Source organism: Capsicum annuum, chromosome 6, assembly GCF_002878395.1.
Source record: "Capsicum annuum cultivar UCD-10X-F1 chromosome 6, UCD10Xv1.1, whole genome shotgun sequence".
Lineage (NCBI taxonomy): Eukaryota > Viridiplantae > Streptophyta > Magnoliopsida > Solanales > Solanaceae > Capsicum > Capsicum annuum.
Window position 1 is genome coordinate 38,555,726 of NC_061116.1, and position 26,830 is coordinate 38,582,555.

A 26,830-nucleotide genomic window follows, 5' to 3' on the forward strand; every position below is an offset into this window, starting at 1 on the left:
GTAGAGCATTGAATAAGCTTTCTATCGATACCAATTTTGTCAAAATTTAACATCAGACGAGGAAGTTATGGCCATTTTACTGAAAGTAGTTGGAACCGCCCAGGTGCGACGGCCGGGTTGACAGACCATTGAATTTGTGATGGGCCGTCATCTCCTTCGTCAGACCTGGGCAGTTTCGATTGATTTTAGTAAAACGACCATAAATTCCTCGTTTGATGTCAGATTTTGACGAAATTGGTATCTATCGAAAGCTTATTCAATCCATTAGATGACAAAAGAATGGGAAAAAGGCTAAAAAGTCTTTTTAAAATTGACTTAAAAATAATAAATGGGGACTGCAGTGGTTGAAGTAATGTCCGTCGCCCAGCTTGATGGTTTAATGGATCATCCATGTCATATTAGTCAGTAAAATAATACACTACCTCGATGGGATGGTCTCAACGATGGTCCATTGCAAATTTGATAGTCCGTTGGATCATCTATTACACATTGGCCAAAATGAGGCCACACTACCTCAGCGCGATGGTCCCTGCAATGGTCCATCGGAAATGGGCCAAAAAAGGGAGTTACTTCCTTGGTTTGGACTATCTGGGCGATGGTCCATCGCTAGATCGATGGTCCATCTACCCAGTCATTGCACCTGGGCTTTTTCCACTACTCTCAGTTTAATGGCCATAACTCCCTCGTCTGATGTCGAATTTTGATGAAATTGGTATCGATAAATAGCTTATTGAATACTCTACATGACAAAAATAGTGGGAAAATACCAAAAAGTCCTTTTAAAATTTACTTAAAAATACTAAACGGGGTATACGACGGTCGAAGTGATGGTCCGTCGCTCAGCCTGACAGTCCGTCTGATCATCCATCGTATATCATTCAGTAAAATAATATACTGACTCGATGCGATGGTCTCAACGATGGTCCGTCGCAGCCTTAATGGTATGTCGTCCTGGCCATCGCCTTTGGGCCAATAAAAGGGAGTTACTGCCTTAGTTGTGGCAGTTTGGGAGATGGTCCATAAACCCGGCCATCGCACCTAGGCAGCTCTGACTGCTTTCAGTAAAACGGCCATAACTTCCTCGTCTGGTGGTTGTTTTTGATGAAATTGGTATCGATGGAAAGCGTATTCAATGCTTTACATGATAAAAAGTTTGGAAAAAAAGCTAAAAAGTGCTTTTTAAATTGACTTAAAAATACAGAACGGGGTCTGCGATGATCGAAGTGACTGTTAGTTGTTCATCCTGATGGACCATCGGATCATCCGTAGCACATCGGTCATCAAAATAATACACTACCCCGATACAATGATCTAAATGATGATCTGTCGTAAATCCAACGGTCCATCGGATCGTCCATCTCACATTTTCCAGGATGAGGCCACACTACCTCAGCGCGACGATCTTTTGCAACCTCGATGTTCCGTCATCCTGGCCGTCGTACTTGGGATAAAGAAAGGAAGTTATTTCCATGGTTGCGATGGTCTGGACGACATTCCATCAAAAGCTCGACGGTCCATCAACCCGGCCACCGCACCTCAGCGGTTCTGACTACTTTCAGTAAATCGACCATAACTTTCTCGCCTGATGTCAAATTTTGATGAAATTAGTATCGATGGAAATCTTATTTAATGCTATACATAGAAATAATAGTGGAAAAACTCCAAAAAGACCTTTTAAAATAAACATAAAAATACTAAACATAGTCTGCGATGGTCGAAGTGATTGTCCATTGCTCTGCCTGACGATCCGTCGAATCGTTCATTGCATATCAGTTAGAAAAATAATACTCTACCTCGATGCGATGGTCTCAACGATGTTCCATTGCTAATTTGACAGTCTGTCGGATTGTCCGTCGAGCGTTGGCCAGGATGAGGCCACACTGCCTCAACATGATGGTCCCCGCGACGTTCCGTCACAGAATCGACGGTATGTCATCCTAGCCATCACGATTGGGCTAAAATAAGAGAGTTACTACCTTGGTTATGATGGTCTGGGAGATGGTCCATCTTAAACTCAATGGTCTGTCAACCCGGCCATCGCACCTGGGTGGTTTTGACTACTTTCAGTAAAACAACAATAATTTCCTTGTTCGATGTCAAATTTGGATGAAATTGATATTGATAGAAAGCTTATTCAATGCTCTACATGAAAAAAAGATTGGTAAAAATACTAAAAATTCCTCTTATAATCGACAAAAAAATATTGGATTGGGTCAGCGATGATAGAAATGACGCTCCTTCGCTTAGCCTGATGGATTGTCGGATCATCCATCGTACATCAATCATTAAAATAATACACTACCTCGATGCGATGATATCAATGATGATCCGTCCCAAATTCGATGGTTCATCAAATCGTCCGTTGCATATTGTCTAGGATGAGGCCATACAGCCTCAATACGATGGTCCAAATGATGGTCCGTCATAGCCTTGATGGTTCGTCGAACTTGGGGGAAAAAAAGTGAGTTACGACCTTGGTTGCGACGGTCTGGGTGATAGTCCGCTACAGGCTCGATGGACCTTCATCTCCTTCATCGCACCTGGGCAGTTCCGACAGCTTTCAGTAAACCCACCATAACTTCCTTGTTCGATGTCATATTTTGACAAAATTGATATCGATCGAAAGATTATTCAATGCATTACACGACAATAAGAATTGGAAAAGGCCAAAAAGTCCTTTTAAAATTGACTAAAAAAATACTAAACGGGGACTGCAACGGTCAAAGTACCGGTCTGGATGATGGTCCATCGCAAGATCGAAGGTCTGTCAACCCGGCGCCCGTACTTGGGCGGTTTCGACTGCTTTCAGTAAATTGGCCATAACTTTCTCGCCCGATGTCGGATTTTGATAAAATTGGTATCGATGGAAATATTATTCAATGATCTACATGAAAATAATTGTGGAAAAAAGTCCAAAAAGTCCTTTTAAAATTAATTTAAAAATACTGAACATGGTCTTCAATGGTCGAAGTGACTGTCCGTCGCTCTGCCTGACGATTCGTGCTCTGCCTGATGATCGATCGGATCATCCGTCACACATCAGTTAGCAAAATAATACTCTACCTTGATGCGATGGTCTGAACGATGGTCCGTTGCTAATCCAACGGTCTGTCGGATCGTCCATCGAACATTGTCCAGGATGAGGCCATACTGCCTCAACACGATGGTCCCAACGATGATCCATCGTAGCCTCAAATGTATGTCATCCTGGCCGTCATGCTTGGGCTAAAAAAGTGAGTTAATCCCTTTGTTGTGACAGTCTGGGAGATGTTCCATCGCAAACTCAATGGTCTAGCAACCCGGCCATCGCACCTGGGGGTTTTCGACTACTTTCAGTAAAACAGCCATAACTTCCTCGTTTGATGTCAAATTTTGACTAAATTGGTATCGATAGAAAGCTTATTCAATGCTGTATATGAAAATATGATTGATAAAAATACTAAAAGGTCCTCTTATAATCGATAAAAAAATACTGGATGGGGTCAGCGATAATAGAAGTGACGGTCCATCACACAGCTTAACGGACCATCGGATCATTCGTCGCACATCAATCATTAAAATAATACACTACCTCAATGCGATAATATCAGTGATGATCTGTCGTAAATTCGATGGTCCATCGGATCGTCCATCACATGTTGTCTAGGAAGAGGCCATACTGCCTCAGTGCGATGGTTCCAGCGACAGTCCATCGCAGCCTTGATGGTCCATCGCACTTGGGGGAAAAAAATGAGTTACTACCTTTGTTGCGATGCTCTGAGCGACATTCCACCGCAAGCTCGATGGACCGTTATCTCCTTCATCACACCTGGGCAGTTTAGATTATTTTCAGTAAAATAACCATAACTTCCTCGTTCGATGTCAGATTTTGACGAAATTGGTATCGATCGAAAGCTTACTCAATGCATTACGCGAAAAAAAGAATAGGAAATAGGCCAAAAAGTCTTTTTAAAATTGACTTAAAAATACTAAACGGGGACTGCAACGATTGAAGTAACATCCGTCGCCCAGCTTGACGGTCTGCCGGATCATTCGTGTCACATCAGTCAGTAAAATAATACACAACCTCGATGGGATGGTATCAACGATGGTCCTTTGCAAATTCGATAGTCCGTTGGATCATCTGTTATACGTTGGCCAAGATGAGGCCACGCTACCTCAGCGCGATGGTCCCAGCAATGGTCCATCGCACATGGGTCAAAAAAAGAAAGTTACTTCCTTGGTTTGGACTGTCTGGGAGATGGTCCATCACTAGATCGATGGTCCATCCACCCAGTCATCGCACCTGGACTTTTTCGACTGCTCTCAGTTAAATGGCCATAACTCCCTCATCTGATGTCGAATTTTGATGAAATTGGTATCAATGAAAAGCTTATTGAATGATATACATGACAAAAATAGTGGGAAAATACCAAAAATTCCTTTTGAAATCTACTTAAAAATGCTAAACGGGGTATACTACGGTCGAAGTGACGATTCACCGCTCAGCTTGACGGTCCGTCTGATCTTCCATCGCACATCAATCAGCAAAATAATGTACTGACTCGATGCGATGGTCTCAACGACTATCTGTCATAGCCTCAACGGTTCATTGTCCTGGCCATCACCTTTGGGCCAATAAAAGGGAGTTACTTCTTTTGTTGCGGCAGTTTGGGAGATGGTCCGTAAACCCGGCCATCGCACCTGGGCAACTCTGATTGCTTTCAGTAAAACGGCCATAACTTCCTCATCTAGTGTTGGTTTTTGACAAAATTGGTATCGATGGAAAGCGTATTCAACGCTTTACATGATTAAAAGTTTGGAAAAAAAGCTAAAAAGTCCTTTTTAAATTGACTTAAAAATATTGAACGGGGTCTGCGATGATTAAAGTGACTGTTAGTTGTTCAGCCTGATGGACCATTGGATCATCCGTAGCACATCAGTCATCAAAATAATACACTACCCCGATATGATGATCTAAACGATGATCCTTCATAAATCCAACGGTCCATCAGATCATCCATCGCACATTTGCCAGGATAAGGCCATACTACCTCAGCATAATGGTCTGTCGTAACCTCGACGATCCGTCATCCTGGCCGTCGTACTTGGGCCAAAGAAAGGAATTTATTGCCATGGTTGCGATGGTATAGATGATAGTCCATCACAAGCTCGACGGTCCATCAATCCAGCCACTGCACCTCTGTGATTCCGACTGCTTTCAGTAAATCGACCATAACTTTCTCGCCCGATGTCGAATTTTGATAAAATTACTATCAATGGAAAGCTTATTCAATGCTCTACATGGAAATAATAGAGGAAAAAATTCCAAAAGTACCTTTTAAAATCAACTTTAAAATTCTGTCGCTCTGCCTGATGATCTGTCGGATCGTTCGTCGTACATCAGTTAGAAAAATAATAATCTACCTCGATGCGATGGTCTCAACAATGGTCCATCGCTAATCCGATAGTCTGTCAGATTGTCTGTCGAGCGTTGGCTAGGATGAGGCCACACTGCCTTAACACGACGGTCCCAGCGATGATCCATCGCAGCCTCGACGGTATGTCATCCTGGCCATCGCACTTGGGCTAAAAGAAGTGAGTTACTGCCTTGGTTGTGATGGTCTGGGAGATGGTCCATCGAAAAGTCAATGGTCTATCAACCTGGCTGTCACACCTGGGTGGTTCCGACTACTTTCAATAAAATGGCCATAATTTCCTCATACGATGTCAACTTTGGATGAAATTGATATCGATAAAAAGATTATTCAATGTTCTACATGAAAAAAAGATTGGGAAAAATACTAAAAAGTCCTCTTATAATCGACAAAAAAATATTGGATGGGGTCAGTGATGATAGAAATAATGGTCCGTCACTTAGCCTGATGGACCGTCGGATCATCCATCGCACATCAATCATTAAAATAATACACTACCTCGATGCAATGATATCAATGATGATCCATCCCAAATTCGATGGTCCATTGGATCGTCCATTGCATGTTTGCTAGGATGAGGCCATACAACCTCAATACAATGGTCCCAACGATGGTCCGTCGTAGCCTTGACGGTCTGGGTGATAGTCCACTACAGCCTCAATAGAATGTCATCTCCTTAGTCACACCTAGGCAGTTCCGACAGCTTTCAGTAAACCCACCATAACTTCCTCTTTCGATGTGAGATTTTGACAAAAATGGTATCGATCGAAAGATTATTCAATGTATTACACGACAACAAGAATGGGAAAAGGCCAAAAAGTCCTTTAAAAATAAACTTAAAAATACTAAAAAGGGACTGCAATGGTCGAAGTAACTGTCTAGACGACGGTCCATCAAAAGATCGATGGTCCGTCAACCCGGTCGCCGTACTTGGGCAGTTTCAACTACTTTCAGTAAATCGGCGATAACTTTCTCGCCCGATGTCAGATTTTGATAAAATTGATATTGATGGAAAGCTTATTCAATGCTCTATGTTACAATAATAATGGAAAAAAGTCCAAAAAGTCTTTTTAAAATTAAATTAAAAATACTGAACATGGTCTGCAATAGTCCAAGTGACTTTCTGTCGATCAGCCTGACAATCCGTCGGATCATCCGCCGCACATCAGTCAGCAAAATAATACTCTACCTTGATGCGTTGGTCTCAACAATGGTCCATCGGTAATAGGATGGTCTGTCGGATCATCAGTCGTACATTGGCCAGGATAAGGCCACACTGCCTCAGCGCGATGGTCCGTCGTTGCCTCGATGGTATATCGTCCTGGCCATCATGCTTGGGATAAAAAAAAGGGAGTTACTGCCTTGGTTCCGACAGTCTGGGAGACGGTCCATCACAAATTCAATGGTCTATCAACCTGGCCGTTGCACCTGGGCGGTTCCAACTGCTTTTAGTAACACGGCCATAACTTCCTCGTCCGATGTTAAATTTTGACAAAATTAGTATGGATAGAAATCTTATTCAATTGTCTACATGAAAAAAAGATTGGTTAAAATACTAAAAACTTCTCTTATAATCAAAAAAAATACTGGACGGGGTCAATGACGATAGAAGTGACAGTCCATCGCTTAGCCTGACGGACCTTCGGATTATCCATCGCACATTAGTCATTAAAATAATACACTGCCTCAATGCAATGATCTCAATGATGATCCATTGGAAAATCAATGGTCCATCGGATCGTCCGTCACATGTTGGCCAGGATGAGGCCATACTACCTCAATGCGATGGTCCCAGCGATGGTCCGTTGCAGGCTTGATGGTCCATCACACTTGGCGCAAAAAAAGTGAGTTACTACCTTGGTTGTGATAGTCTGGGTGAAAGTTCACCACAAGCTTTATGGACCATCATCTCTTTTGCCGCACCTAGGCAGCTCCAAGAACTTTCAGTAAAACGACCATAACTTACTCGTTCGATGTCAGATTTTGAAAAAATTGGTGTTGATCGAAAGCTTATTCAATTCATTACACAACAATAGGAATGGGAAAAATTCCAAAGAGTCCTTTTAAAATTGACTTAAAAATACTAAATGGGGACTGCAACAGTCGATGAATGGTCTGTCGCGCAGCTTGACGGTCCGCTGGATCATCTGTGTCACATCAATCAGCAAAATAATACACTAACTCGATGGGATGGTCTCAACGATGGTCCGTTTTAAATTCGATAGTCCATCGGATCGTCCGCTAAATATTAGCCAGGATGAGGCCACACTACCTCAGCGCGACGATCCCAGCGATTTTCCGTCACACATGGGCCAAAAAAGAGAGTTACTTCCTTTGTTAGGAATGTCTGGGCGATGGTCCGTTGCTAGCTTGATGGTCTATCCACCCAGTCTTCACACCTTGGTGGTTCCGACTGCTTTCAGTCAAAAGGCCATAACTTCCTCATCTGATGTCGAATTTTGATGAAATTGGTATCAATGAAAAGTTTATTGAATGCTCTACATGACAAAAATAGTGGGAAAAAGACCAAAAAGTACTTTTCAAATTGACTTAAAAATACTAAATGGGCTCTATGACGGTCGAAGTGACAGTCCGTCGCTCAACCAGACGGTCTGTATGATTGTACATCGCACACCAGTCAGCTAAATAATACATTGCCTCAATGCGACGGTCTCAACGGTGATCCATTGTAGCCTCGACGGTCCATCATCCTAGACATCATATTTTGGCCTATATAAGAGAGTTACTGCCTTGGTTACGGTGGTTTGGGAGACGATCTGTAAACCCAGCCATCGTACCTAGGCAGTTCTGATTGCTTTCAGATAAATGGCCATAAATTCCTTGTCCGATGTTAGTTTTTGATGAAATTGGTATTGATGGAAATCTTATTCAATGATTTACATGATAAAAAGATAAAAAGTACTTTAAAAATTGACTTAAAAAATACTGAACAGGATCTGCGATAATTGAAGTGACTATTAGTCGTTTCGCCTGACGATCCATCGGATCATCCCTCGCATATAAGTCATCAAAATAAAACACTGCCCTAATGCGATGATCTAAACGATTATCCATTGTAAATCCAATGGACCATTGGATCGTCCATAGCACGTTGGCCAAGATGAGGCCATACTGCCTAAGCGTGACAGTCCGTCGCAACCTCGACGGTCCATCATCCTAGCCATCGCACTTGGGCCAAAGAAATGGAGTTATTGCCATGGTTACAATGGTATGGACAATGGTCCATCACAAGACGGTCCATCAACCCGACCGCCACACCTAGGCAATTCTGACTGCTTTTAGTAAATCGGCCATAACTTTCTCGCCCGATGTTAGATTTTGATGAAATTAATATCGATGGAATGCATATTCAATGCTCTACATGACAATAATGGTGCAAAAAACTCCAAAAATTCCTTTTAAAATCAACTTAAAAATACTTAACATGGTCTGCGATGGTCGAAGTAACTATCCATCGCTCATCCTGACGATCCATCGGATCGTCTGTCCCATATCAATCAGTAAAAAAATACTCTGCCTTGATGCGACGGTCTTAACAATGGTCTGTTGCTAATTCGACAGTCTATCGGATCGTCCATCAAATGTTTACCAAGAAGAGGCCACACTACCTCAGTGCGACGGTCCCAGCGACGGTCCATCGCAACCTCGATGTTATTTCATCCTAGACATCATGATTAGGATAAAAAAAGGAGTTACTACCTTGGTTGAGATGGTCTGGGAAATGGCCCATCGCAAACTCAATGGTCTATCAATCCGGTTGTCACATCTGGGCGGTTCCAACTGCTTTTAGTAAAACGGCCATAACTTCCTCGTCCGATGTCAAATTTTGATGAAGTTGGTATCGATAGAAAGATTATTCAATTATCTATATGAAAAAATGATTGGTAAAAATACTAAAAAGTCCTTTTCTAATTGAAAAAAAAATACTAGACGGGGTCAGCAATGATAGAAGTGACGGTCCATCGCTCTTCCTGACAGACCGTCAGATCATCCGTTGCATATCAGTGATTAAAATGATCATCCGTTGCAAATTCGATGGTCCATCGGATCGTCCGTCGTATGTTGGCCAAGATGAGGCCATACTGCCTCAGGGTGATGGTCCCAGCGATGGTCCGTTGCAGCCTTGAAGGTCCATCGCACTTAGGGCAAAAAAAGTGAGTTACTACCTTGGTTGCGATGGTCTGGGTGATAGTCCGCTGCAGGATCGATGGACCATCATCTCCTTCATCACACCTGGGCAGTTCCGACAGCTTTCAGTAAAACCACCATAACTTCCTCGTTTGATGTCAGAGTTTGACAAAATTGGTATCGATCGAAATCTTATTCAATGCATTACACGACAACAAGAATGGGAAAAAGGACAAAAAGTCCTTTTATATTTGACTTAAAAATACTAAATGGGGATTGTAATGGTCGAAGTAACGGTTCGTTGCCCTACATGACGGTCTGTCGGATCATCCGTGTCATATCAATCAGCAAAATAATACACTACCTCAATTGGATGGTCTCAAAGATGGTTCATTGCAAATTCAACAGTCCCTCAAATCGTTCATTAAGGGATGGTCCCAGCGATGGTCCGTCCCATATGGGCCAAAACAAGGGAGTTACTTCCTTGGTTTGGACTATTTGGGCGATGGTCCATCGCTAGATCGACGGTACGTTCACCCAGTCTTCACACCTAGGAGGTTCTGACTGCTTTCAATTAAACGACCATAACTTCCTCATTTGATGTCGAATTTTGATGAAATTAGTATCGATGAAAAGCTTATTGAATGCTTTACATGACAAAAATAGTGGGAAAATACCAAAAAGTACTTTTAAAATTTACTTAAAAATACTAAATGGGGTCTACGACAGTCAAAGTGATGGTCCGTCGCTCAGCCTTATGGTCCGTCTGATCGTCCGTCGCACATCAATCAGCAAAATAATACACTACCTCGATGTGACGGTCTCAACGATGATCTATTGTAGCCTCGAAGTTCCATCTTCTTGGCCATTGTATTTGGGCAAATAAAAGGGATTTACTACCTTGGTTGCGGCGGTTTAGGAGATGGTCCGTAAACCCAGCCATCGCACTTGGGTAGTTCTGACTGCTTTCAGTAAAACGACCATAACTTCCTCATCCAATGTTGGTTTTTGACGAAATTGGTGTCGATGGAAAGCTTATTCAATTCTTTACATGATAAAAAGTTTGGGAAAAAATGCTAAAAAGTCCTTTTAAAATTGACTTAAAAATATTAAATGGGGTCTGCGATGATCGAACTATTTTGAATGCTTTCAGTAAAATGGCAATAACTTCCTCGTTTGATGTTTGATTTTGATGAAATTGGTATCGATGGAAAGGTTTTTCAATTCTATACATGACAAAAAGACTAAAACATTCTTTTAAAATTGACTTAAAAATACTGAACGGGGGCTGCGATGATCGAAGTAATGGTCCGTTGCTCAACCTGACGGTTCATCGAATCGTTCATCGCATATCTGTTAAAAAATAATATACTACCTTAATATGACGGCCTCAATGATAGTCCATCGCAAATCTTACAGTTTGTCAGATCGCCCGTCGCACGTTAGCCAGGATGAGGCAATACTGTCTCTGCGTGATGGTTTATCGTCCTGGCCATCGTACTTGGAACAATAAAAGGGAGTTATTGCCTTGGTTATGATGGTTTGAGCGATAGTCCGTCCACCCGGTCTTCTCATGTAGGCTGTTCTGACTGTTTTCAGTAAAACAACCATAACTTCCTCGTCCGATGTCGGATTTTGAAGAAAGTGATATCAATGGAATTTTTATTAAATGCTCTACATGAAAAAAGAGTGGGAAAAAGACCAAAAAGTCATTTTAAAATCGACTTAAAAATATCAAACGGGGTCTGCGACGGTCAAAGTGATGGTCCATCACTCTCTCTGACGATCCATTAGATCATTCATCGCATATCAATCTGTAAAATAATACATTGCCTCGATGTGACAGTCTAAAAAATGGTCCATCGCAAATCCGATGGTCCGTCAGAACGTCTATCACATGTTAGCCAGGATGAGGCCGCACTACCTTACGCTACGGTACCAGCAATAGTTTGTCGTAGCCTCGACAGTCCATCGTAAGTGGCTATCGCACTTAGGCCAAAAAAGGGAGTTACTACCTTGGTTCTAACGATTTGGGCAACGGTCCATCACAAGCTCGATCGTCCGTCAACCCGACCATCACACCTGGGAGGTTTTGATTGCTTTCTATAAAATAGCCATAACTTCCTCGTTCAATGTTGGATTTTGACAAAATTAGTATCGATGGAAAGCTTATAGAATGATCTAAATGAAAAAATAGTGGGAAAAAGACCAAAAGTCCTTTTAATATTAACTTAAAATTACTGAATGGGGTCTACGATGGTTGACGTGATGGTCTGTCCCTCAGCCTAATGGTCTGTCAGATAATCCATCGCACATCAGTTGGAAAAATAATACAATGCCTCGATGCAACAATATCAACTATGATCTGTCAGAAATCTGACAATCTGTCGGACCGTCTGTCACACGTTGGGCCAAAAATACACTACCTCTCAACCTCGACGGTCCGTCGTCCTGATCGTCACAGTTAGGCCAATAAATGGGAGTTACTGCCTTATTTTTATAGTCTGGATGACGGTCCATCGTAAGCTCGATGGTCCGTCAACCCGGCCTTCGTACCTGGGCAGTTTCGACTGCTTTCAGTACAAATGCCATAACTTCCTCGTCCGATGTCAGAGTTTGACAAAATTGGTATCGATGGAAAGTTTATCCAATGTACTACATGACAAAAAGAGTGGGAAAAAAACCAAAAAGTATTTTTAAAATCAACTTTAAAATACTAAACTGGGTCTGCGATGATTGAAGTGACGATACGTTGCTTAGCCGGATGGTAAAATAATACACTACCTCGATGCGACGGTTTCAAAGATAGTCCATCATAAATATGACGGTCTATTGGATCGTCCATCGCACATTGGCCAGGAAGAGGCCATACTGCCTCAGCGCGACGGTCCCAGCGATGGTTTGTCGCAACATCGATGTTCCATTATCTTGGACGTGGCACTTGGGCCAAAAAAATAGAGGTACTGCCATGGTTGCGATGGTATGGGTGACGATCCATCGCAAGCTCGATCGTCCATCAACCCGACCGTCGCACCTGGGCGATTCCTACTGCTTTAAGTAAAACGGCCATAACTTCCTCGTTCGATGTCAGCTTTTGATGACATTGGTATCAATGTAAAGCTTATTCAATGCTCTACAAGAATAAAAAGTGGGAAAATACCAAAAAGTCCCTGTGAAATAGACTTAAAATTATTGAACGGGATCTGTGATGGTCGAAGTGATGGTCTGTCGCTAAGCCTAAAGGTCCATCGCTTAGCTTGATGGTCTATCAGATCTTCCATCGTGCATGAAATGATGGACCATCGTCTAGACCATCACAACCAAGGTAGTCACTCATATTTTGGCCCAAGTGCAACGCCCAGGACGATGGACCGTCGAGGTTGCGATACACCATCGCTGGGACCATCATGCTGAGGTAGTATGTCCTCATCCTAGCCAACATGTAATGGACCATCGCTTCAACATCAAGCAGCGGCAGTGTTGCCTCATCCTAGCCAACATGCGATGGATGATCCGACGACCCATCAGATTTGTGATGGACCATCGTTGAGATTATTACATCGAGTTAGTGTGTTATTTTGCTAACTGATATGCGATGAATGATTCGTCGCTCAGCCTAATGGTCTGTTGGATCATCCATCACACATCAGTTTGTAAAATAATATACTGCCTCGATGTGACGGTCTCAATGATGGTCCATCATAAATTCAATGGTCTGTTGGATCATCCGTCACACGTTGGCTAGGATGAGGCAACACAGCCTCTACTCGATGGTCAAGTAATGGTCCATCGTAGCCTCGATGCTAACTACTTTTAGTAAAACGACCATATCTTCCTCGTCCGATGTTGAATTTTGATGAAAGTGGCATCAATGGAACGCTTATTCAATTCTCTACATGAAAAAAAGAGTGGGAAAAAGACCAAAAATTCTTTTAAAATCAACATAAAAATACTGAACGGGGTCTGTGATGGTCCAAGTCACGATCTGTTGCTTAGAATAATGGTCCGTAGGATCGTTCAATGTTGGATTTTGATGAAATTGGTATCAATGAAAATCTTATTCAATTATCTACATGATAAAAAGAATGGAAAAAAGACCAACAACTCCTTTTAAAATTGAATTAAAAATACTGAATGGGGCCTGCAACGATCGATGTGACTATCCGTCATTCAGCTTAATGGTTCGTTGGATCATCCGTTGCACATCAGCCATCAAAATAATACACTGCCTCGATGTGATGATCTCAATGATGATCCATCAGATGGTCCATCACAAGTTGGCTAGGATGAGCCCACATTGCCTCAACGCGACAGTCCGTCATAGCCTCGACGGTCCATCGTCCTGGCCATCGCACTTGGGCAAAAAAATAGTTATTACCTTCTTTGTGATGGTTTGGGCAACGGTCCATCGCAAGCTCGACGGTCCGTTAACCCGGCCGCTACACCTGGGTGGTTCCAACTGCTTTTGGTAAATCGGCCATAACTTTCGCGCCCGATATTGAATTTTGACGAAATTGATATCAATGGAAATCTTATTCAATGCTCTACATAACAAAGAGAGTGCAAAAAAGACCAAAAAGTCCTTTTAAAAATACTGAACGAGGTCTGCGATAGTTGAAGTGATGGTCTGTCGCTCAGCCTAACGATCCGTCGGATCGTCCGTCGCACATCAGTCAGAAAAACAATACACTTCCTTGATGCGACAATCACAACGAAGGTCCATCGCATATCTAATGGTCCGTCGGATCGTCCGTCGCATGTTGGCCAGGATTAGGCCAAACTTCTTTTGTGCGATGGTCCTATCGACGGTCTGTCACAGCCTCGACGGCCCATCTTCCTGGCCTCCATACTTAGGCTTGAAAAAGGGAGTTACTGGCTTGGTTGCGATGGTCTAGGAGACTGTCCGTCAACTCGGCCATCGCACCTGGGTGGTTCCGACTGCTTTCAGTAAAATGACCATAACTTTATCTTTCGATGTCATATTTTAGATATAATTGGTATTGATGGAAAGCTTATTCAATGATCTACATAATAAAAAGAGTAGGAAAAACATAAAATGTGTTTTTAAAATCGACAAAAATTACTGAACGAGGTCTGCAATGATAGAAGTGGCGGTTCGTAGCTTAGCCTTACGGTCCGTCGGATCATCCGTTGCACATTAATCATCAAAATAATACACTGCCTCAATTCAATGATCTCAAAAATTATCCATCGCAAATTCGACGGTCCATCGGATTGTTCGTCACACGTTGGCCAGGAAGAGGCTACACTACCTCAGCGCGACGATCCCAACGATGGTCTGTCGCAGCTTCGACGGTCCGTTATCCTCTGTATCATACTTGGGAAAGAAAAAGAGAGTTACTGCCTTGGTTGCATCGGTCTGGGCAACGGTCCGTCGGAAGCTCGATGGTCTGTAATCTCCGCCATCGCACCTGGATGGTTCTGACTACTTTCTTTAAAACAGCCATAACTTCCTCGTTCGATGATGGATTTTGATGGAATTGGTATCGATAGAAATCCTATTCAATGCTCTACATGACAAAAAAAATTGGGAAAAGATCAAAAAGTCCTTTTAAAATCAACTTAAAAATATTAAATGGGGTCTGCGATGGTCGAAGTAACAGTCTTTCGCTAAGCCTGACGGTTCGTTAAATCATTCGTCATACATCAGTCAATAAAATAATACACTACCTCAATCCGACAGTCTCAACTATGGTCCATTGCGAATCCAATGGTCCATTGGATCGTCCGTCGCACATTGGCCAGGATGAGGCCATACTGGCCTCGATGGTCCGTCATCCTGGCATCGAACTTGGGCCAAAAAAATAGAGTTACTACGTTGGTTACGATGGTTTGGGCGATGGTCTGTCGGAAGCTCGACAGTCCATCAATCCTGCCCTTACACTTGTATTGTTCCGACTGCTTTCAGTAAAACGGTCATAACTTCCTTGTCCGAAGTTAGATTTTGATGAAATTGATATCGATTTTAAGCTTATTCAGTGTTCTACATAATAAAAAGAGTGGGAAAAATAATAAAAAATCCTTTTAAAATCAACTTAAAATTACTAAACGGGGTCTGCAATGATCAATGTAATTGTTCGTCGTTCAGCCTGATGGTCTATCAGATCATCCATCGCACATCAGTCATCAAAATAATACACTTCCACGATACGATGATCTAATCGAAGATCCTTCATAAATTTGACGGTTCATCGGATCATCCATCGTACATTGGCCTGGATGAGGACACATTGCCTCAGCGTGAAGGTCCGTCATACTGGCCATCGTATTTGGGCCAATAAAAGGGAGTTACTACCTTGGTTACGACGGTTTAAGAGACGGTCCATCAACCCGGCAATCACACCTGGGGAGTTATGACTGCTTTCAGTAAAACGACCATAACTTCTTCGTCCAATATTGGTTTATGACGAAATTGGTATCAATGGAAAGCTTATTCAATGCTTTACATGATAAAAAGAGTGGGAAAAATACTAAAAAGTCCTTTTAAAATTGACTTAAAAATATTGAACGAGGTCTGCGATTATCGAAGTGACTGTCCATCGTTCAGCCTGACAGTCCATCGAATAATCCATTGCACATCGGTCATCAAAATAATACACTACACCGATGCAAAGAGGTAAACGAATATTCTTCAAAAATCCAACGGTCCATTGGATCATCCGTCGAACGTTTGCTAGGATGAGGCCATACTGCCTCAGTGCAATGGTAAGTCGTAGCCTCGATAGTCTGTTGTCTTGGCCGTCGCATTTGGACAAAAAAAGGCAGTTATTTCTATGGTTGTGATGGTCTAGGCGATGGTCCATTTCAGACTCGATGGTCCGTCAACTCGGCTGCCACACCTATGCAGTTTCGACTGTTTTTAGTAAATTATTCATAACTTTCTTGCCTGATGTCGGATTTTAACGAAATTGGTATCGATGAAAATTTTATTCAATTCTCTACATGACAAAAATATTTTAGAAAAGACCAAATAATCCTTTTAAAATCAACTTAAAAATACTGAATAGGGTCTATGATGGTCGAAGTGACGGTCCGTCGCTCAGCCTGACAGTCCGTCGGATCGTCCGTCGCACATCAATCAACAAAATAATGCACTGCCTCGATGCGAAGGTCTTAACGATGGTTCATTGTAAATCCGATGGTCTGTTGGATCATCCGTCGAATGTTAGCCAGGATGAGGCCACATTTTCTCAGCGCGATGGTCCGTCGCAACCTCGATGGTCTGTCGTCCTGGCCGTCGCACTTGGGCTAAAAAATAGAAGTTTCTACCTTGGTTGTGATGGTCTGGGAGACGTTCCATCACAAAATCAACGGTCTGTCAACCCGTCCATTGCACCTGGGCAGTTCCGACTGCTTTCAGTAAAATGCCCATAACTTCCTCGGGAGATGTCAAATATTGATGAAATTCGTATCGATGAAAATTTTATTCAGTGCTCTACATGAAAAAAGGAGTGGGAAAAGACTAAAAAGTCCTTATATAGTTGACAAAAAATACTAAATGGGGTCTTCAACGATAAAAGTGACAGTCCGTCACTCAGCTTGACGGTCCGTTGGATTATCCATCGCACATCAGTCTTTAAAATAATACGCTACCTAGATGTGATGAGCTCAATGATGAGTCATTGCAAATTCGATGGTCCACCAAATCGTTCGTCGCATGTTGGCTAGGATGAGGCCACACTGCCTCAGTGCGATGGTCCTAGTGATGTTTTGTCGCAGCCTTGACGGTCCATCATCGTGGCCGTCACACTTGGGCCAAAAAAGGGAGTTACTATCTTGGTTACGATGATCTGGGCGACGATCCGCTGTAAGCTCGATGGATCGTCATCTCCTTCATCACCCCTGGGCAGTTCCAACTATTTTCAATAAAATGACCATAATTTCCTCGATCGATGTAAGATTTTGACAAAATTGGTATCGATCGAAAGCTTACTCAATGCATTACGCAACAAAAAGAATTGGAAAAAGACCAAAAAGTCCTTTTAAAATAGACTTAAAAATACTGAACGAGGGCTGCGATGGTCGAAGTGACGGTCTGTTGCCCAGCCTGACTGTTCGCCGGATCATCCGTGGTAGATCAGTCAGCAAAATAATACACTACCTCAATACGATGGTCTCAATTATGGTCCATCGCAAATTCGAAAGTCCGTTAGATCATCCGTTACACGTTGGCCAGTATGAGGCCACACTGCCTTAGGGCCACGGTCCTAGTGATAGTCCGTCGCACATGGGACAAAAAAGGGAGTTACTGCCTTGGTTTGGACTATCTGGATGACGATCCATCGCTAGCTCGACGGTCTGTCAACCCAGCCATCGCACTTGGGTGGTTCCGACTGCTTTTGGTAAAATGGCCATAACTTCCTCGTTCGATGTCAGATTTTGATGAAATTGGTATAGATGGAAAGCTTATTGAATGCTCCAAATGACAAAAATAGTGGGAAAAAGACCTTAAAGTCCTTTTAAAATTGATTTAAAAATACTGAACGGGGTCTGTAATTGTTGAAGTGATGGTCTGTCGCTCAGCCTGATGGTCTATTGGATCGTTCGTCGCATATCAGTCAGCAAAATAATACACTATTTCGATGCGATGATCTAAATGATGGTCCAGAAAAAATTTGATGGTCCATTGGATCGTCTGTCACATGTTGGCCAAGATGAGGCTACACTGCCTCAGTGCGACGGTCCATCACAGCCTTGACGGTCCGTCGCATTGAGGCTAAAAAAATGGAGTTAGTGCATAGGTTGTGTCGGTCTGGGCGGCGGTCCATCGCAAGCACAACGGGTCGTCAACCTGGCCGTCGCACCCGAGCGGTTCTGACTTCTTTCAGTAAAACGGCCATAACTTCTTAGTTCAATGTTGGATTTTGAAAAAATAGGTATCGAAAGAAAGCTTGTTCATTGCTCTACATAACAAAAAGAGTGATAAAAAGACCAAATAATTCTTTTAAAATTGACTTTAAAATACTGAACGGGGTCTATGATGGTCTAAGTGACGGTCCATCGCTCAGCCTGATGGTTCGTCGGATTATCTGTCGTACGTCAGTCAACAAAATAATACATTACCTCAATATTACGGTCTCAACAACTGTCCAACACAAATCCTACAGTCCGTCCGATCATTCGTGGCATATCAGTCAGCCAAATAATACACTACCTCAATGTGACGGTTTCAATGATAGTTCTTCAGAAATCCGATAGTTCGTCAGATCGTCCATCGCACATTGGCCAGGATGAGGCAACACTATCTATGCTCGATGGTTGAGCGATGATCCATCGCAGCCTCGATAGTCCATCATCCTAGATATCTCATTTGGAACAAAAAAGGGAGTTACTACCTTGGTTGCGATGGTTTGGGCGACGATCCATCGCAACTCGATGGTCCGTCCACCCAGCCATCACAACTAGGTGGTTCTGATTGCTTTCAGTAAAACGGCCATAACTTCCTCGTACGATGTCAAATTTTGATGAAAGTGGTATCAATGAAATGCTTATTCAATGATATATATGAAAAAAAAGTATGGGAAAAATACCAAAAGGTTCATTTAAAATCGACGTAAAAATACTGAATGGGGTTTGCGATGGTCAAAGTAATGGTCCCTCATTCAGAATGATGATCTATAGGATCATCTGTCGCACATCAGTCATCAAAATAATACGCTACCTTGATGCGATGGTCTCAACGACAGACCATTATAAATCCAATGGTCCGTCGGATCATCCGTCGCACGTTTATTAGGATGAGGCCACACTGGCTCAGCACGACGGTCCCAGCGATGGTCCATTGCAGCCTCGACGATCCGTCATCCTGGCCGTCATATTTGGGCCAAAAATAGGGAGTTACTTCCTTTATTGCGACGGTTTGGGAGACGGTCTGTCAACCCAGTCCATTTCAATTCAGTAATCCATGTTAAGTGTCTATTCAGATTGGAGTAGAAATTAGCACTGAGCAAACCCAAGGATGGGAAATCACCTGCCAGTGAAGGGTGTGATTCTTAGGAGTAATCGTTGTGTTCTAAAACTATGTAGCCAGCGTAGGTTGTGACATCATACCTGCTAGTTGAGGGTAGATAAGGTGGCTTAACCAGCTAGTTGAGGGTTCCCACCGTTCTTATTAGAGTAACCTGCTACTTGAGGGTCAGTTACATGTTGTCCTTACCATTGGCACAGTATTGAAACCCTTCTAATCAGGGCACAGATTAGACCCCAGTTCACCTATAATGCATTATTTGGGGCACGTAGGTTAGATAACTACATCCCATAGTTTCAGTATCAGTATCAGTCAAGAACTCAGATAGTTCTTTAGATTTCAGGATTGTCTGATACAGTCAACTCAGCTTAGTATGGAACACGGATAATTTCATCATAATTAGGACTGTCAGATACAGTCTCTCATGTTATCTTTATTCAAATTCAATAATCATGTTATCACGGTATCATTGTTAGTTATTATATCTCATACTTGTATTCTCACGCTCATGATAGTCAGCCTGTTATCATTATTGTTCATGCATATAAACCCAATGCATTTAGCCTACTTCACACACATACCAGTACATTCAAAGTACTGATGTATTTGTGCTATGGTGTTTTGTACCATAGGTTCAGAGACACAAGCTCCAGAGCACCAGTAGCATTCCAGTCTCAGCATTCAGATTTAGAAGTGAGTCCTTATCCTTTGAGGACATGATTATTACTTATTTGTATCATTAATTAAGTTATTAGTTAGAGTTAGTTAGGGACATGCCCCATCAACTCTTTATGTAGACAGTCACATCTTAGAGGCTTTTTAGACTACAGTATGTTCAGATAATCTATTTCGCTTTTATTTAGGGTATTTCATACCCCACCCAGATGTTCTATTTTATTAGATACTATGTCTCAGTTTGAACCTTATGGCCTTTCAGTTCATGTTTCCGCATTATGTAGTATATAGGTACAGATATCAGTCATGGGTTAGCTTATCGTCCTTGGGGTCATGAGCACCATGTAGTGTTCTAGGTACCAGATTCAGGGCGTTACATTTTCTAAGTGATAATGAACCTCTAAACAAGTAATGAAAATCACTTTGAGGAGTGGTAAATAGCAGAATGATAGGTCTCCATAGAAAAATAAGGGGGTAGATGTAGAGTTGATTCCTTAGCCTATTGTAGACAAAGTTGCTGAAATTTTAGGGATGCCTGAGTACCCAAAAATAAAATATGTTCAGAAGGAAATGCCATCACCACCTTTCCCAATGTAGTTCTAGAAAGCAAAGGAGGATGTATGCTTCAAAAAATTCTTAGATATTGTAACACCCCAAAGGTACCCCTTGGACATCACATGGTGCTTAAGGATATGGATAGCCCATGTTAACCCATGATATCTACTAAACTTTGATCTCTCATAAAGGCAAACCTAAATCATGAGTAAATACAGAAGAAAACATAAAATGGAATCCAATCACATGAATAATCTCAACTAAAACTCTGTAGCTTAATAATGCTCAATTCTGAGCGAAGCGGAAAGAAATATATGTGACTAGTCTTGACAAGCCTCTAATCTAATGACTGAAAAGAAACTAGACAAACCCCAGCCGACCCAAACTGCATGTTAAATAACTAAAATAAATGCATGTAACGCCTGTAATCATCATAAACTTTGCCTTCTAACTATGAGGACTCATCAACTGTTTAAATATAGCAAATAGTGGGTGCGATTAATCGTGCTGCTGGGGACTAACACCAGAACCTACATTATGAGACAACATAGCACATAAACATATATGTGGGCTAGTACTTCTGGAATATAATGGGTATGTGGGGGTGAATGCAATAAGAAAATACTTAAACTAAACATACTTTAAAAACATCCAAGCTAAGTGTAAAGGAACTCACCTTTATCATAAATAAAACTAAAAGATTAAACATCATAAAACATGAATAATAAATCATAATCAGATAAGTATAGTTAACCAATACACTTTGTTTGTAAGATCTTTACTTTTGTGGGAGAGTATTTCACCTGACCCGAACCAGGGCCTTGTCGTAACGAGCAATTCCAAGCCCAACAAGGAGCGGGAACAACCCCTGTTACCCAACCCAACCACCAAAAGCATAACTTGAGTCAACCGAAGTTTGAACATATATCAAGATAGCATATCCGACCTATGTGGTAACTCTGGGACAAGTCTATGACCGAGACCAACCCAATCAAGTCCAACCAACCAAACCAATGTGGAGGCCATAAACAAGTAACATAATGATAAGCCAATATATATATAGATAACATAAACCAGCCATACTATACCCAAGTCCACAATTGTCCATACAAATCCTCTAGTCCAACCAAAGAGTACTCAGTCGGGACATACCACTAACCATATCCAAAAAAAAAAGCAAAGTCTATAAAAGACAAGAATTATGAAATGTAAACCATGACATGAAATAGATGCCTTAAGAACTATTGAAGCTAACCAATTCAATCTAACATCGACTGTACCCGAATTAGATCACTAAGCAAGAGGAGTAGAATGGTTGATTTGTCCATAGTGTGGGTATACAACCGCCAGTAGATGGGTTAGTGGATGAATGCTAGTATGTATTCAAAATAAGGATAAAATAATGACATTTATAAACAACCAAGTAAAATCATCCATATTCACACAACCATATATATAAAATATAACCATACCAGGAAAAGGGATCAGATTTAGCATGCCTTTAAAATTTTTACCTAGGTTGTGTAGCTTTGCCGCCCTAAACCACCCACAGGCTTCATGGGTTCCGCTCTCACTACTGAAATGGCCCCCGTGCATGTAGCCGCACGCCCAGGGATGTATCCCATGGGATTAATAGTACATTCCCTACATAAGATGTTACATCATGCACACTGTCACCAAGACCCACCTCATATCAGCAAGTATAAGTTTCCAGTGTTGGTCACCTCGGGACCTCTACCTTCAAGTGCGCTTCCATTTACCATATTAAACCACTTAGGAGACTTCCATGTTCCCCAAAAGCATTACTAATTAACCTTTAGCCATTCCCAACTATTTAACCATGCATAATTCCATTAATGCATTCACTTCAGGGATCTCTATGTGTCCCGCAAGGTTTTAAAAATAGACAAACTGTGACCACCAAAACCTTTACCCTTAAACCATTCCAAAAAATTTTAGACCATGCAAAACATTTAAAGCATTTATATCATTTAAACTATGCAAAACCATCAAAAACCATTTAGAGTTCTATTATCAAACCAAACCATGCAAGAATTTCAATGAAAAACCAATAATTGAGTAAAAATACTATTTGAGGCATTTTATCAAACATGTACAGGGAACACCTTTACCATCACCAACACCAATGTATAAATCATTCAATTTAGGGGTATCCATGACACAATTGTTAAAACATAACCAACAACCAACCAAATATGCAAACCTTTTCCAAAATTATGTTAAAATATAGTTTAAACAAATACCAAACCCTATGCATCAAGACCATTAACAATATTTTGAAATCCATCATTCATTATTCGTAAACCAACGTTTAAAACACAGTGACTTGAGCCGGGGGTCTTTCGGAAACAGCCTTTCTACTTCATCAGAGGTAGAGGTATGGACTGCGTACATCTTACCCCCCCCAGACCCCACTAAGTGGGAATACACTGGGTTTGTTGTTGTTGTTGTAGTACATGCCTTATACAAGATGATTCACGGAAGAAATCTTGACCATTGAGCCCTTTGAAGAACACATGGAGAAACCCTAGCCTCCAATATTCAAGAGAGTGTTTGACAGAGTATTTGATGTGTTTTAATCCTTTAATAAGTGTTATAGAAGGCCATATAAGGTTATATGAAGTGAGGAAATAAAGTTTTATGAGTATCTCTATCAAAATTACCCCTGACTTTAAATCAAACAATCCATGTCCAAGGATACGACACCCCCTTACCATTCGTATCCTAAGGTACGAGAGGTACGCCAACTCGTACCCAAACATTTCCATACCCTTACATGATTGACATCCCCAATCGTACCCACTACTCTTATGTTGGACAAATTCCACAAGACAACTCAAATATGCACCATATGACTTGCCTTGCATCAGTTGTACGTTCCTATATGACTCTTACTAAGGTGAGTTATATCATTGGAAGTAGCCAAGCCCATCTTACTACCTAGGGTATGAGTGAACCCTCAAGACATCCGACAAGTCGTATCCAAGCGCTACGAGTGACTCCCTTGAGTCGTACAGAGCAAAAAGGTCCAAAGCCTAAGTAATTTTGCAAGGGTCCTATTCCTAGTGTGTTTTAGTCTCCCCCACTAGGATCATTCATCCTGGAATGACGGGTAAGAGTAAGGATAAGTACGAGGTATCACATAAACACTCATCAACCTTTCCCCCAACTGAAATATAGGACAAGAACACACACAAAGATAAGAAGATCATCACATACCCTAAGCACGATTTACACCCCAATACCTTCATCCTGACCATTAACTATGTTAGGAAACAAAGATCCAAGAGGAACACATTCCTCACCTTTAACCAAGTTACAAAATAAGGATGTGTTAAAGAACACACACCTTAAGCATGGATTTTCCGAAACAAGAAACCAACTTGGATCCTTGGATTCCATGTCCACCTCTGCATCCTAAATGACTTTGTCAGACTTTTAATTCCCCCATGGAAACTTTACCGAACCATACCTTTCGCTCACAACCGGATAACTTTACCAATCCATGATCCTCGTTGGAACCCCCTAAAGAACTAGGAATTCGAGATACTAAAACCAGCCAAAGTAACCTATCCAACCAAGAACTATCCACACCCCAACATAACATAGATTACTATATGAATGGAATAATGCCAGAGAGGAAGTCCAAATCGATTTAGAATTTAATGAGACACATCACTATAAGAGATTAAGTCTAAATGATTACCACCACTTCATTGTTCAAGACTATCCGAAGCTAAGAGGGGTTAACTTAAGCCATCGGGATCTATTCCTTATATCTATCCCCAAGCGCTACTCTGCTTCCATCACCATTATATTGAACCCCTGAGTAAAAGATATGGACAAACTATCCGCAACGATTATAATTGAAAATCAAACCAAATACAACTACTAAGACATGAAGGTAATTTATAAAAACCATGCCCTACCAAACCTCTAAAGTACTCAACACAACTATGAGTATATCTATCAATAACAACACTTAAGCCTACTACTTACATACCTGCGATATGTTCTATCCATCAAAAGATCCACCAACATTTAATATTTTACAATGGATTTTCACCACCTATTCCTTTCCTAACCATTTATCATGAAAACAAACTCACCTCTCCTTCAAACCCTAACTCTTGTAGCCTCCTTAGACTTCGCCCCACTTAGGGGCTTCATTATTCCCCTTTACAAAACATCACCATTCTCTCCAAGACACTACCATCCTAACACAAAGAGAGTCATTAAGGAACTGAAGTATAAGGATTTTCCATGACTCCCAAGAAAAGACAAAGACCCCCAACCAAGATATGATAATATAAGCATGGAGCAATTTACGACAACCACATAGACCATAGTGGAAAATCATCCCAACCAAACCATACCATGAAAGGAGCCCTTAGATTGGACACCGAAAGAAACCCAACCACCTAAACCATAAGTAGCTTAACATAAGGTCAAGACTCATACCCAGGGAACATGGAAGATGCAAAATACGAACCTTAATCATAAACGTTTTGAGCATACATGCAACACTAGTAGAGTACCCACTCAATAAGAATGGAAGAGACTCACTTGGTTACATAACCTAACCTCCCTTTAACGTCTTTCACTAGAGGGAAATTTAAGATTAACTACCAACCTTCACCCCATTACACCTACAAGAACAATACTCCACTCTAATAGGTATCACTGAAGACGTACATCGGGGACATTTAGTTCTCCCATACCTAAAATGTTATACGTTCAAGTGCTACCTAGAACCCGATATAGACAAGAAAGAACCATGAGACCAAATCAACTCCAAGGTTTTTAATTAGTCTAAAACCCTTTAAATTTAACCATGGCCACTATGGCTTATAAGAAATCTTTTGGATCCAACAAAAACTGATTTATGTTCCCCTTAACGATTTATACAATTCAAACATTCAAGAATAGCTAAACTATGAAACATAATTTTATTCAAGGACAATTTCAAAAAAAAATTGAGGACACATATTTTCCAAGTTCAAAACCATGTAATTTGGGAATCCATAGATCCCAAAATCCATTTACCATTCCCATACATCCCATAATTTTCGTAAACATTAATAAAACATGAATAATGCATCACAATCCATGAAAGAATCAATTAAATAACTAATCATATCAAAACCTGCTATTATACCAAAAATCCATATTCAAAACCATGAATTTAGTAATTCATTTCATTCCAATAATAAAATTCATGTATAGGGATAAGGATACATGCAAGCTCCATGATCTAACTTATTCAACCTGAACTTCAAGCCAAAATGGTACAACTCTCCATCTATTGTATTTCCCAAATCATCAACCTCACCAAACCTATTTTTGAGCATATCATACTCCTATTTTTTTTCAAAATCAAGCATCTTGATTCAATTATTGGATTGTCCAACACCTATGTGCTACTAGAAAAGTACCCTACATAAAATGTAATACAGATATAAGGTCCTCCCCTACTAGAAGAAAACCAAAAATTCCTTAGTCACCTAGTGGCAACCTATGCATTTTCAGGGAACCATTCCCCCTATGCATTTAAGAATAAATATTTCACAGAGAATCATCAAGACCAACAAATCCTTTATATATGAGATCCTTTAATTTCTTTATAAGATCCTTTAAGTCAACTAGAACCATTTTATAAATAAATAATAGAAATTTGGCATGTGTATGAAATAAGGTCAATCCTAAAACCAACCTCCCTATTAGAAATATGCCATAAGATTTGCCATGATGGCTTTAAGAGATTAATTCACTACCAAAACTGAAGGTAAAGAAAGACCTCCGAGTTAGAATCTTTAACCCAAACCAAGTAATAAAGACACCCATTTTTGGAGACCAATCTTTGCATTCTAAGTGATGATATAACCTTTCACTTAATAATTAGGGAAAAAAGCCTTCCTCCAATTCCATGATTGACTCTCTATAGAGCCTAACAAGTTTGATAATCTAATAGTGAAAAACTTGAGTGGAACTAAATCCATACCTCGAATGACATCAGAATCCACCA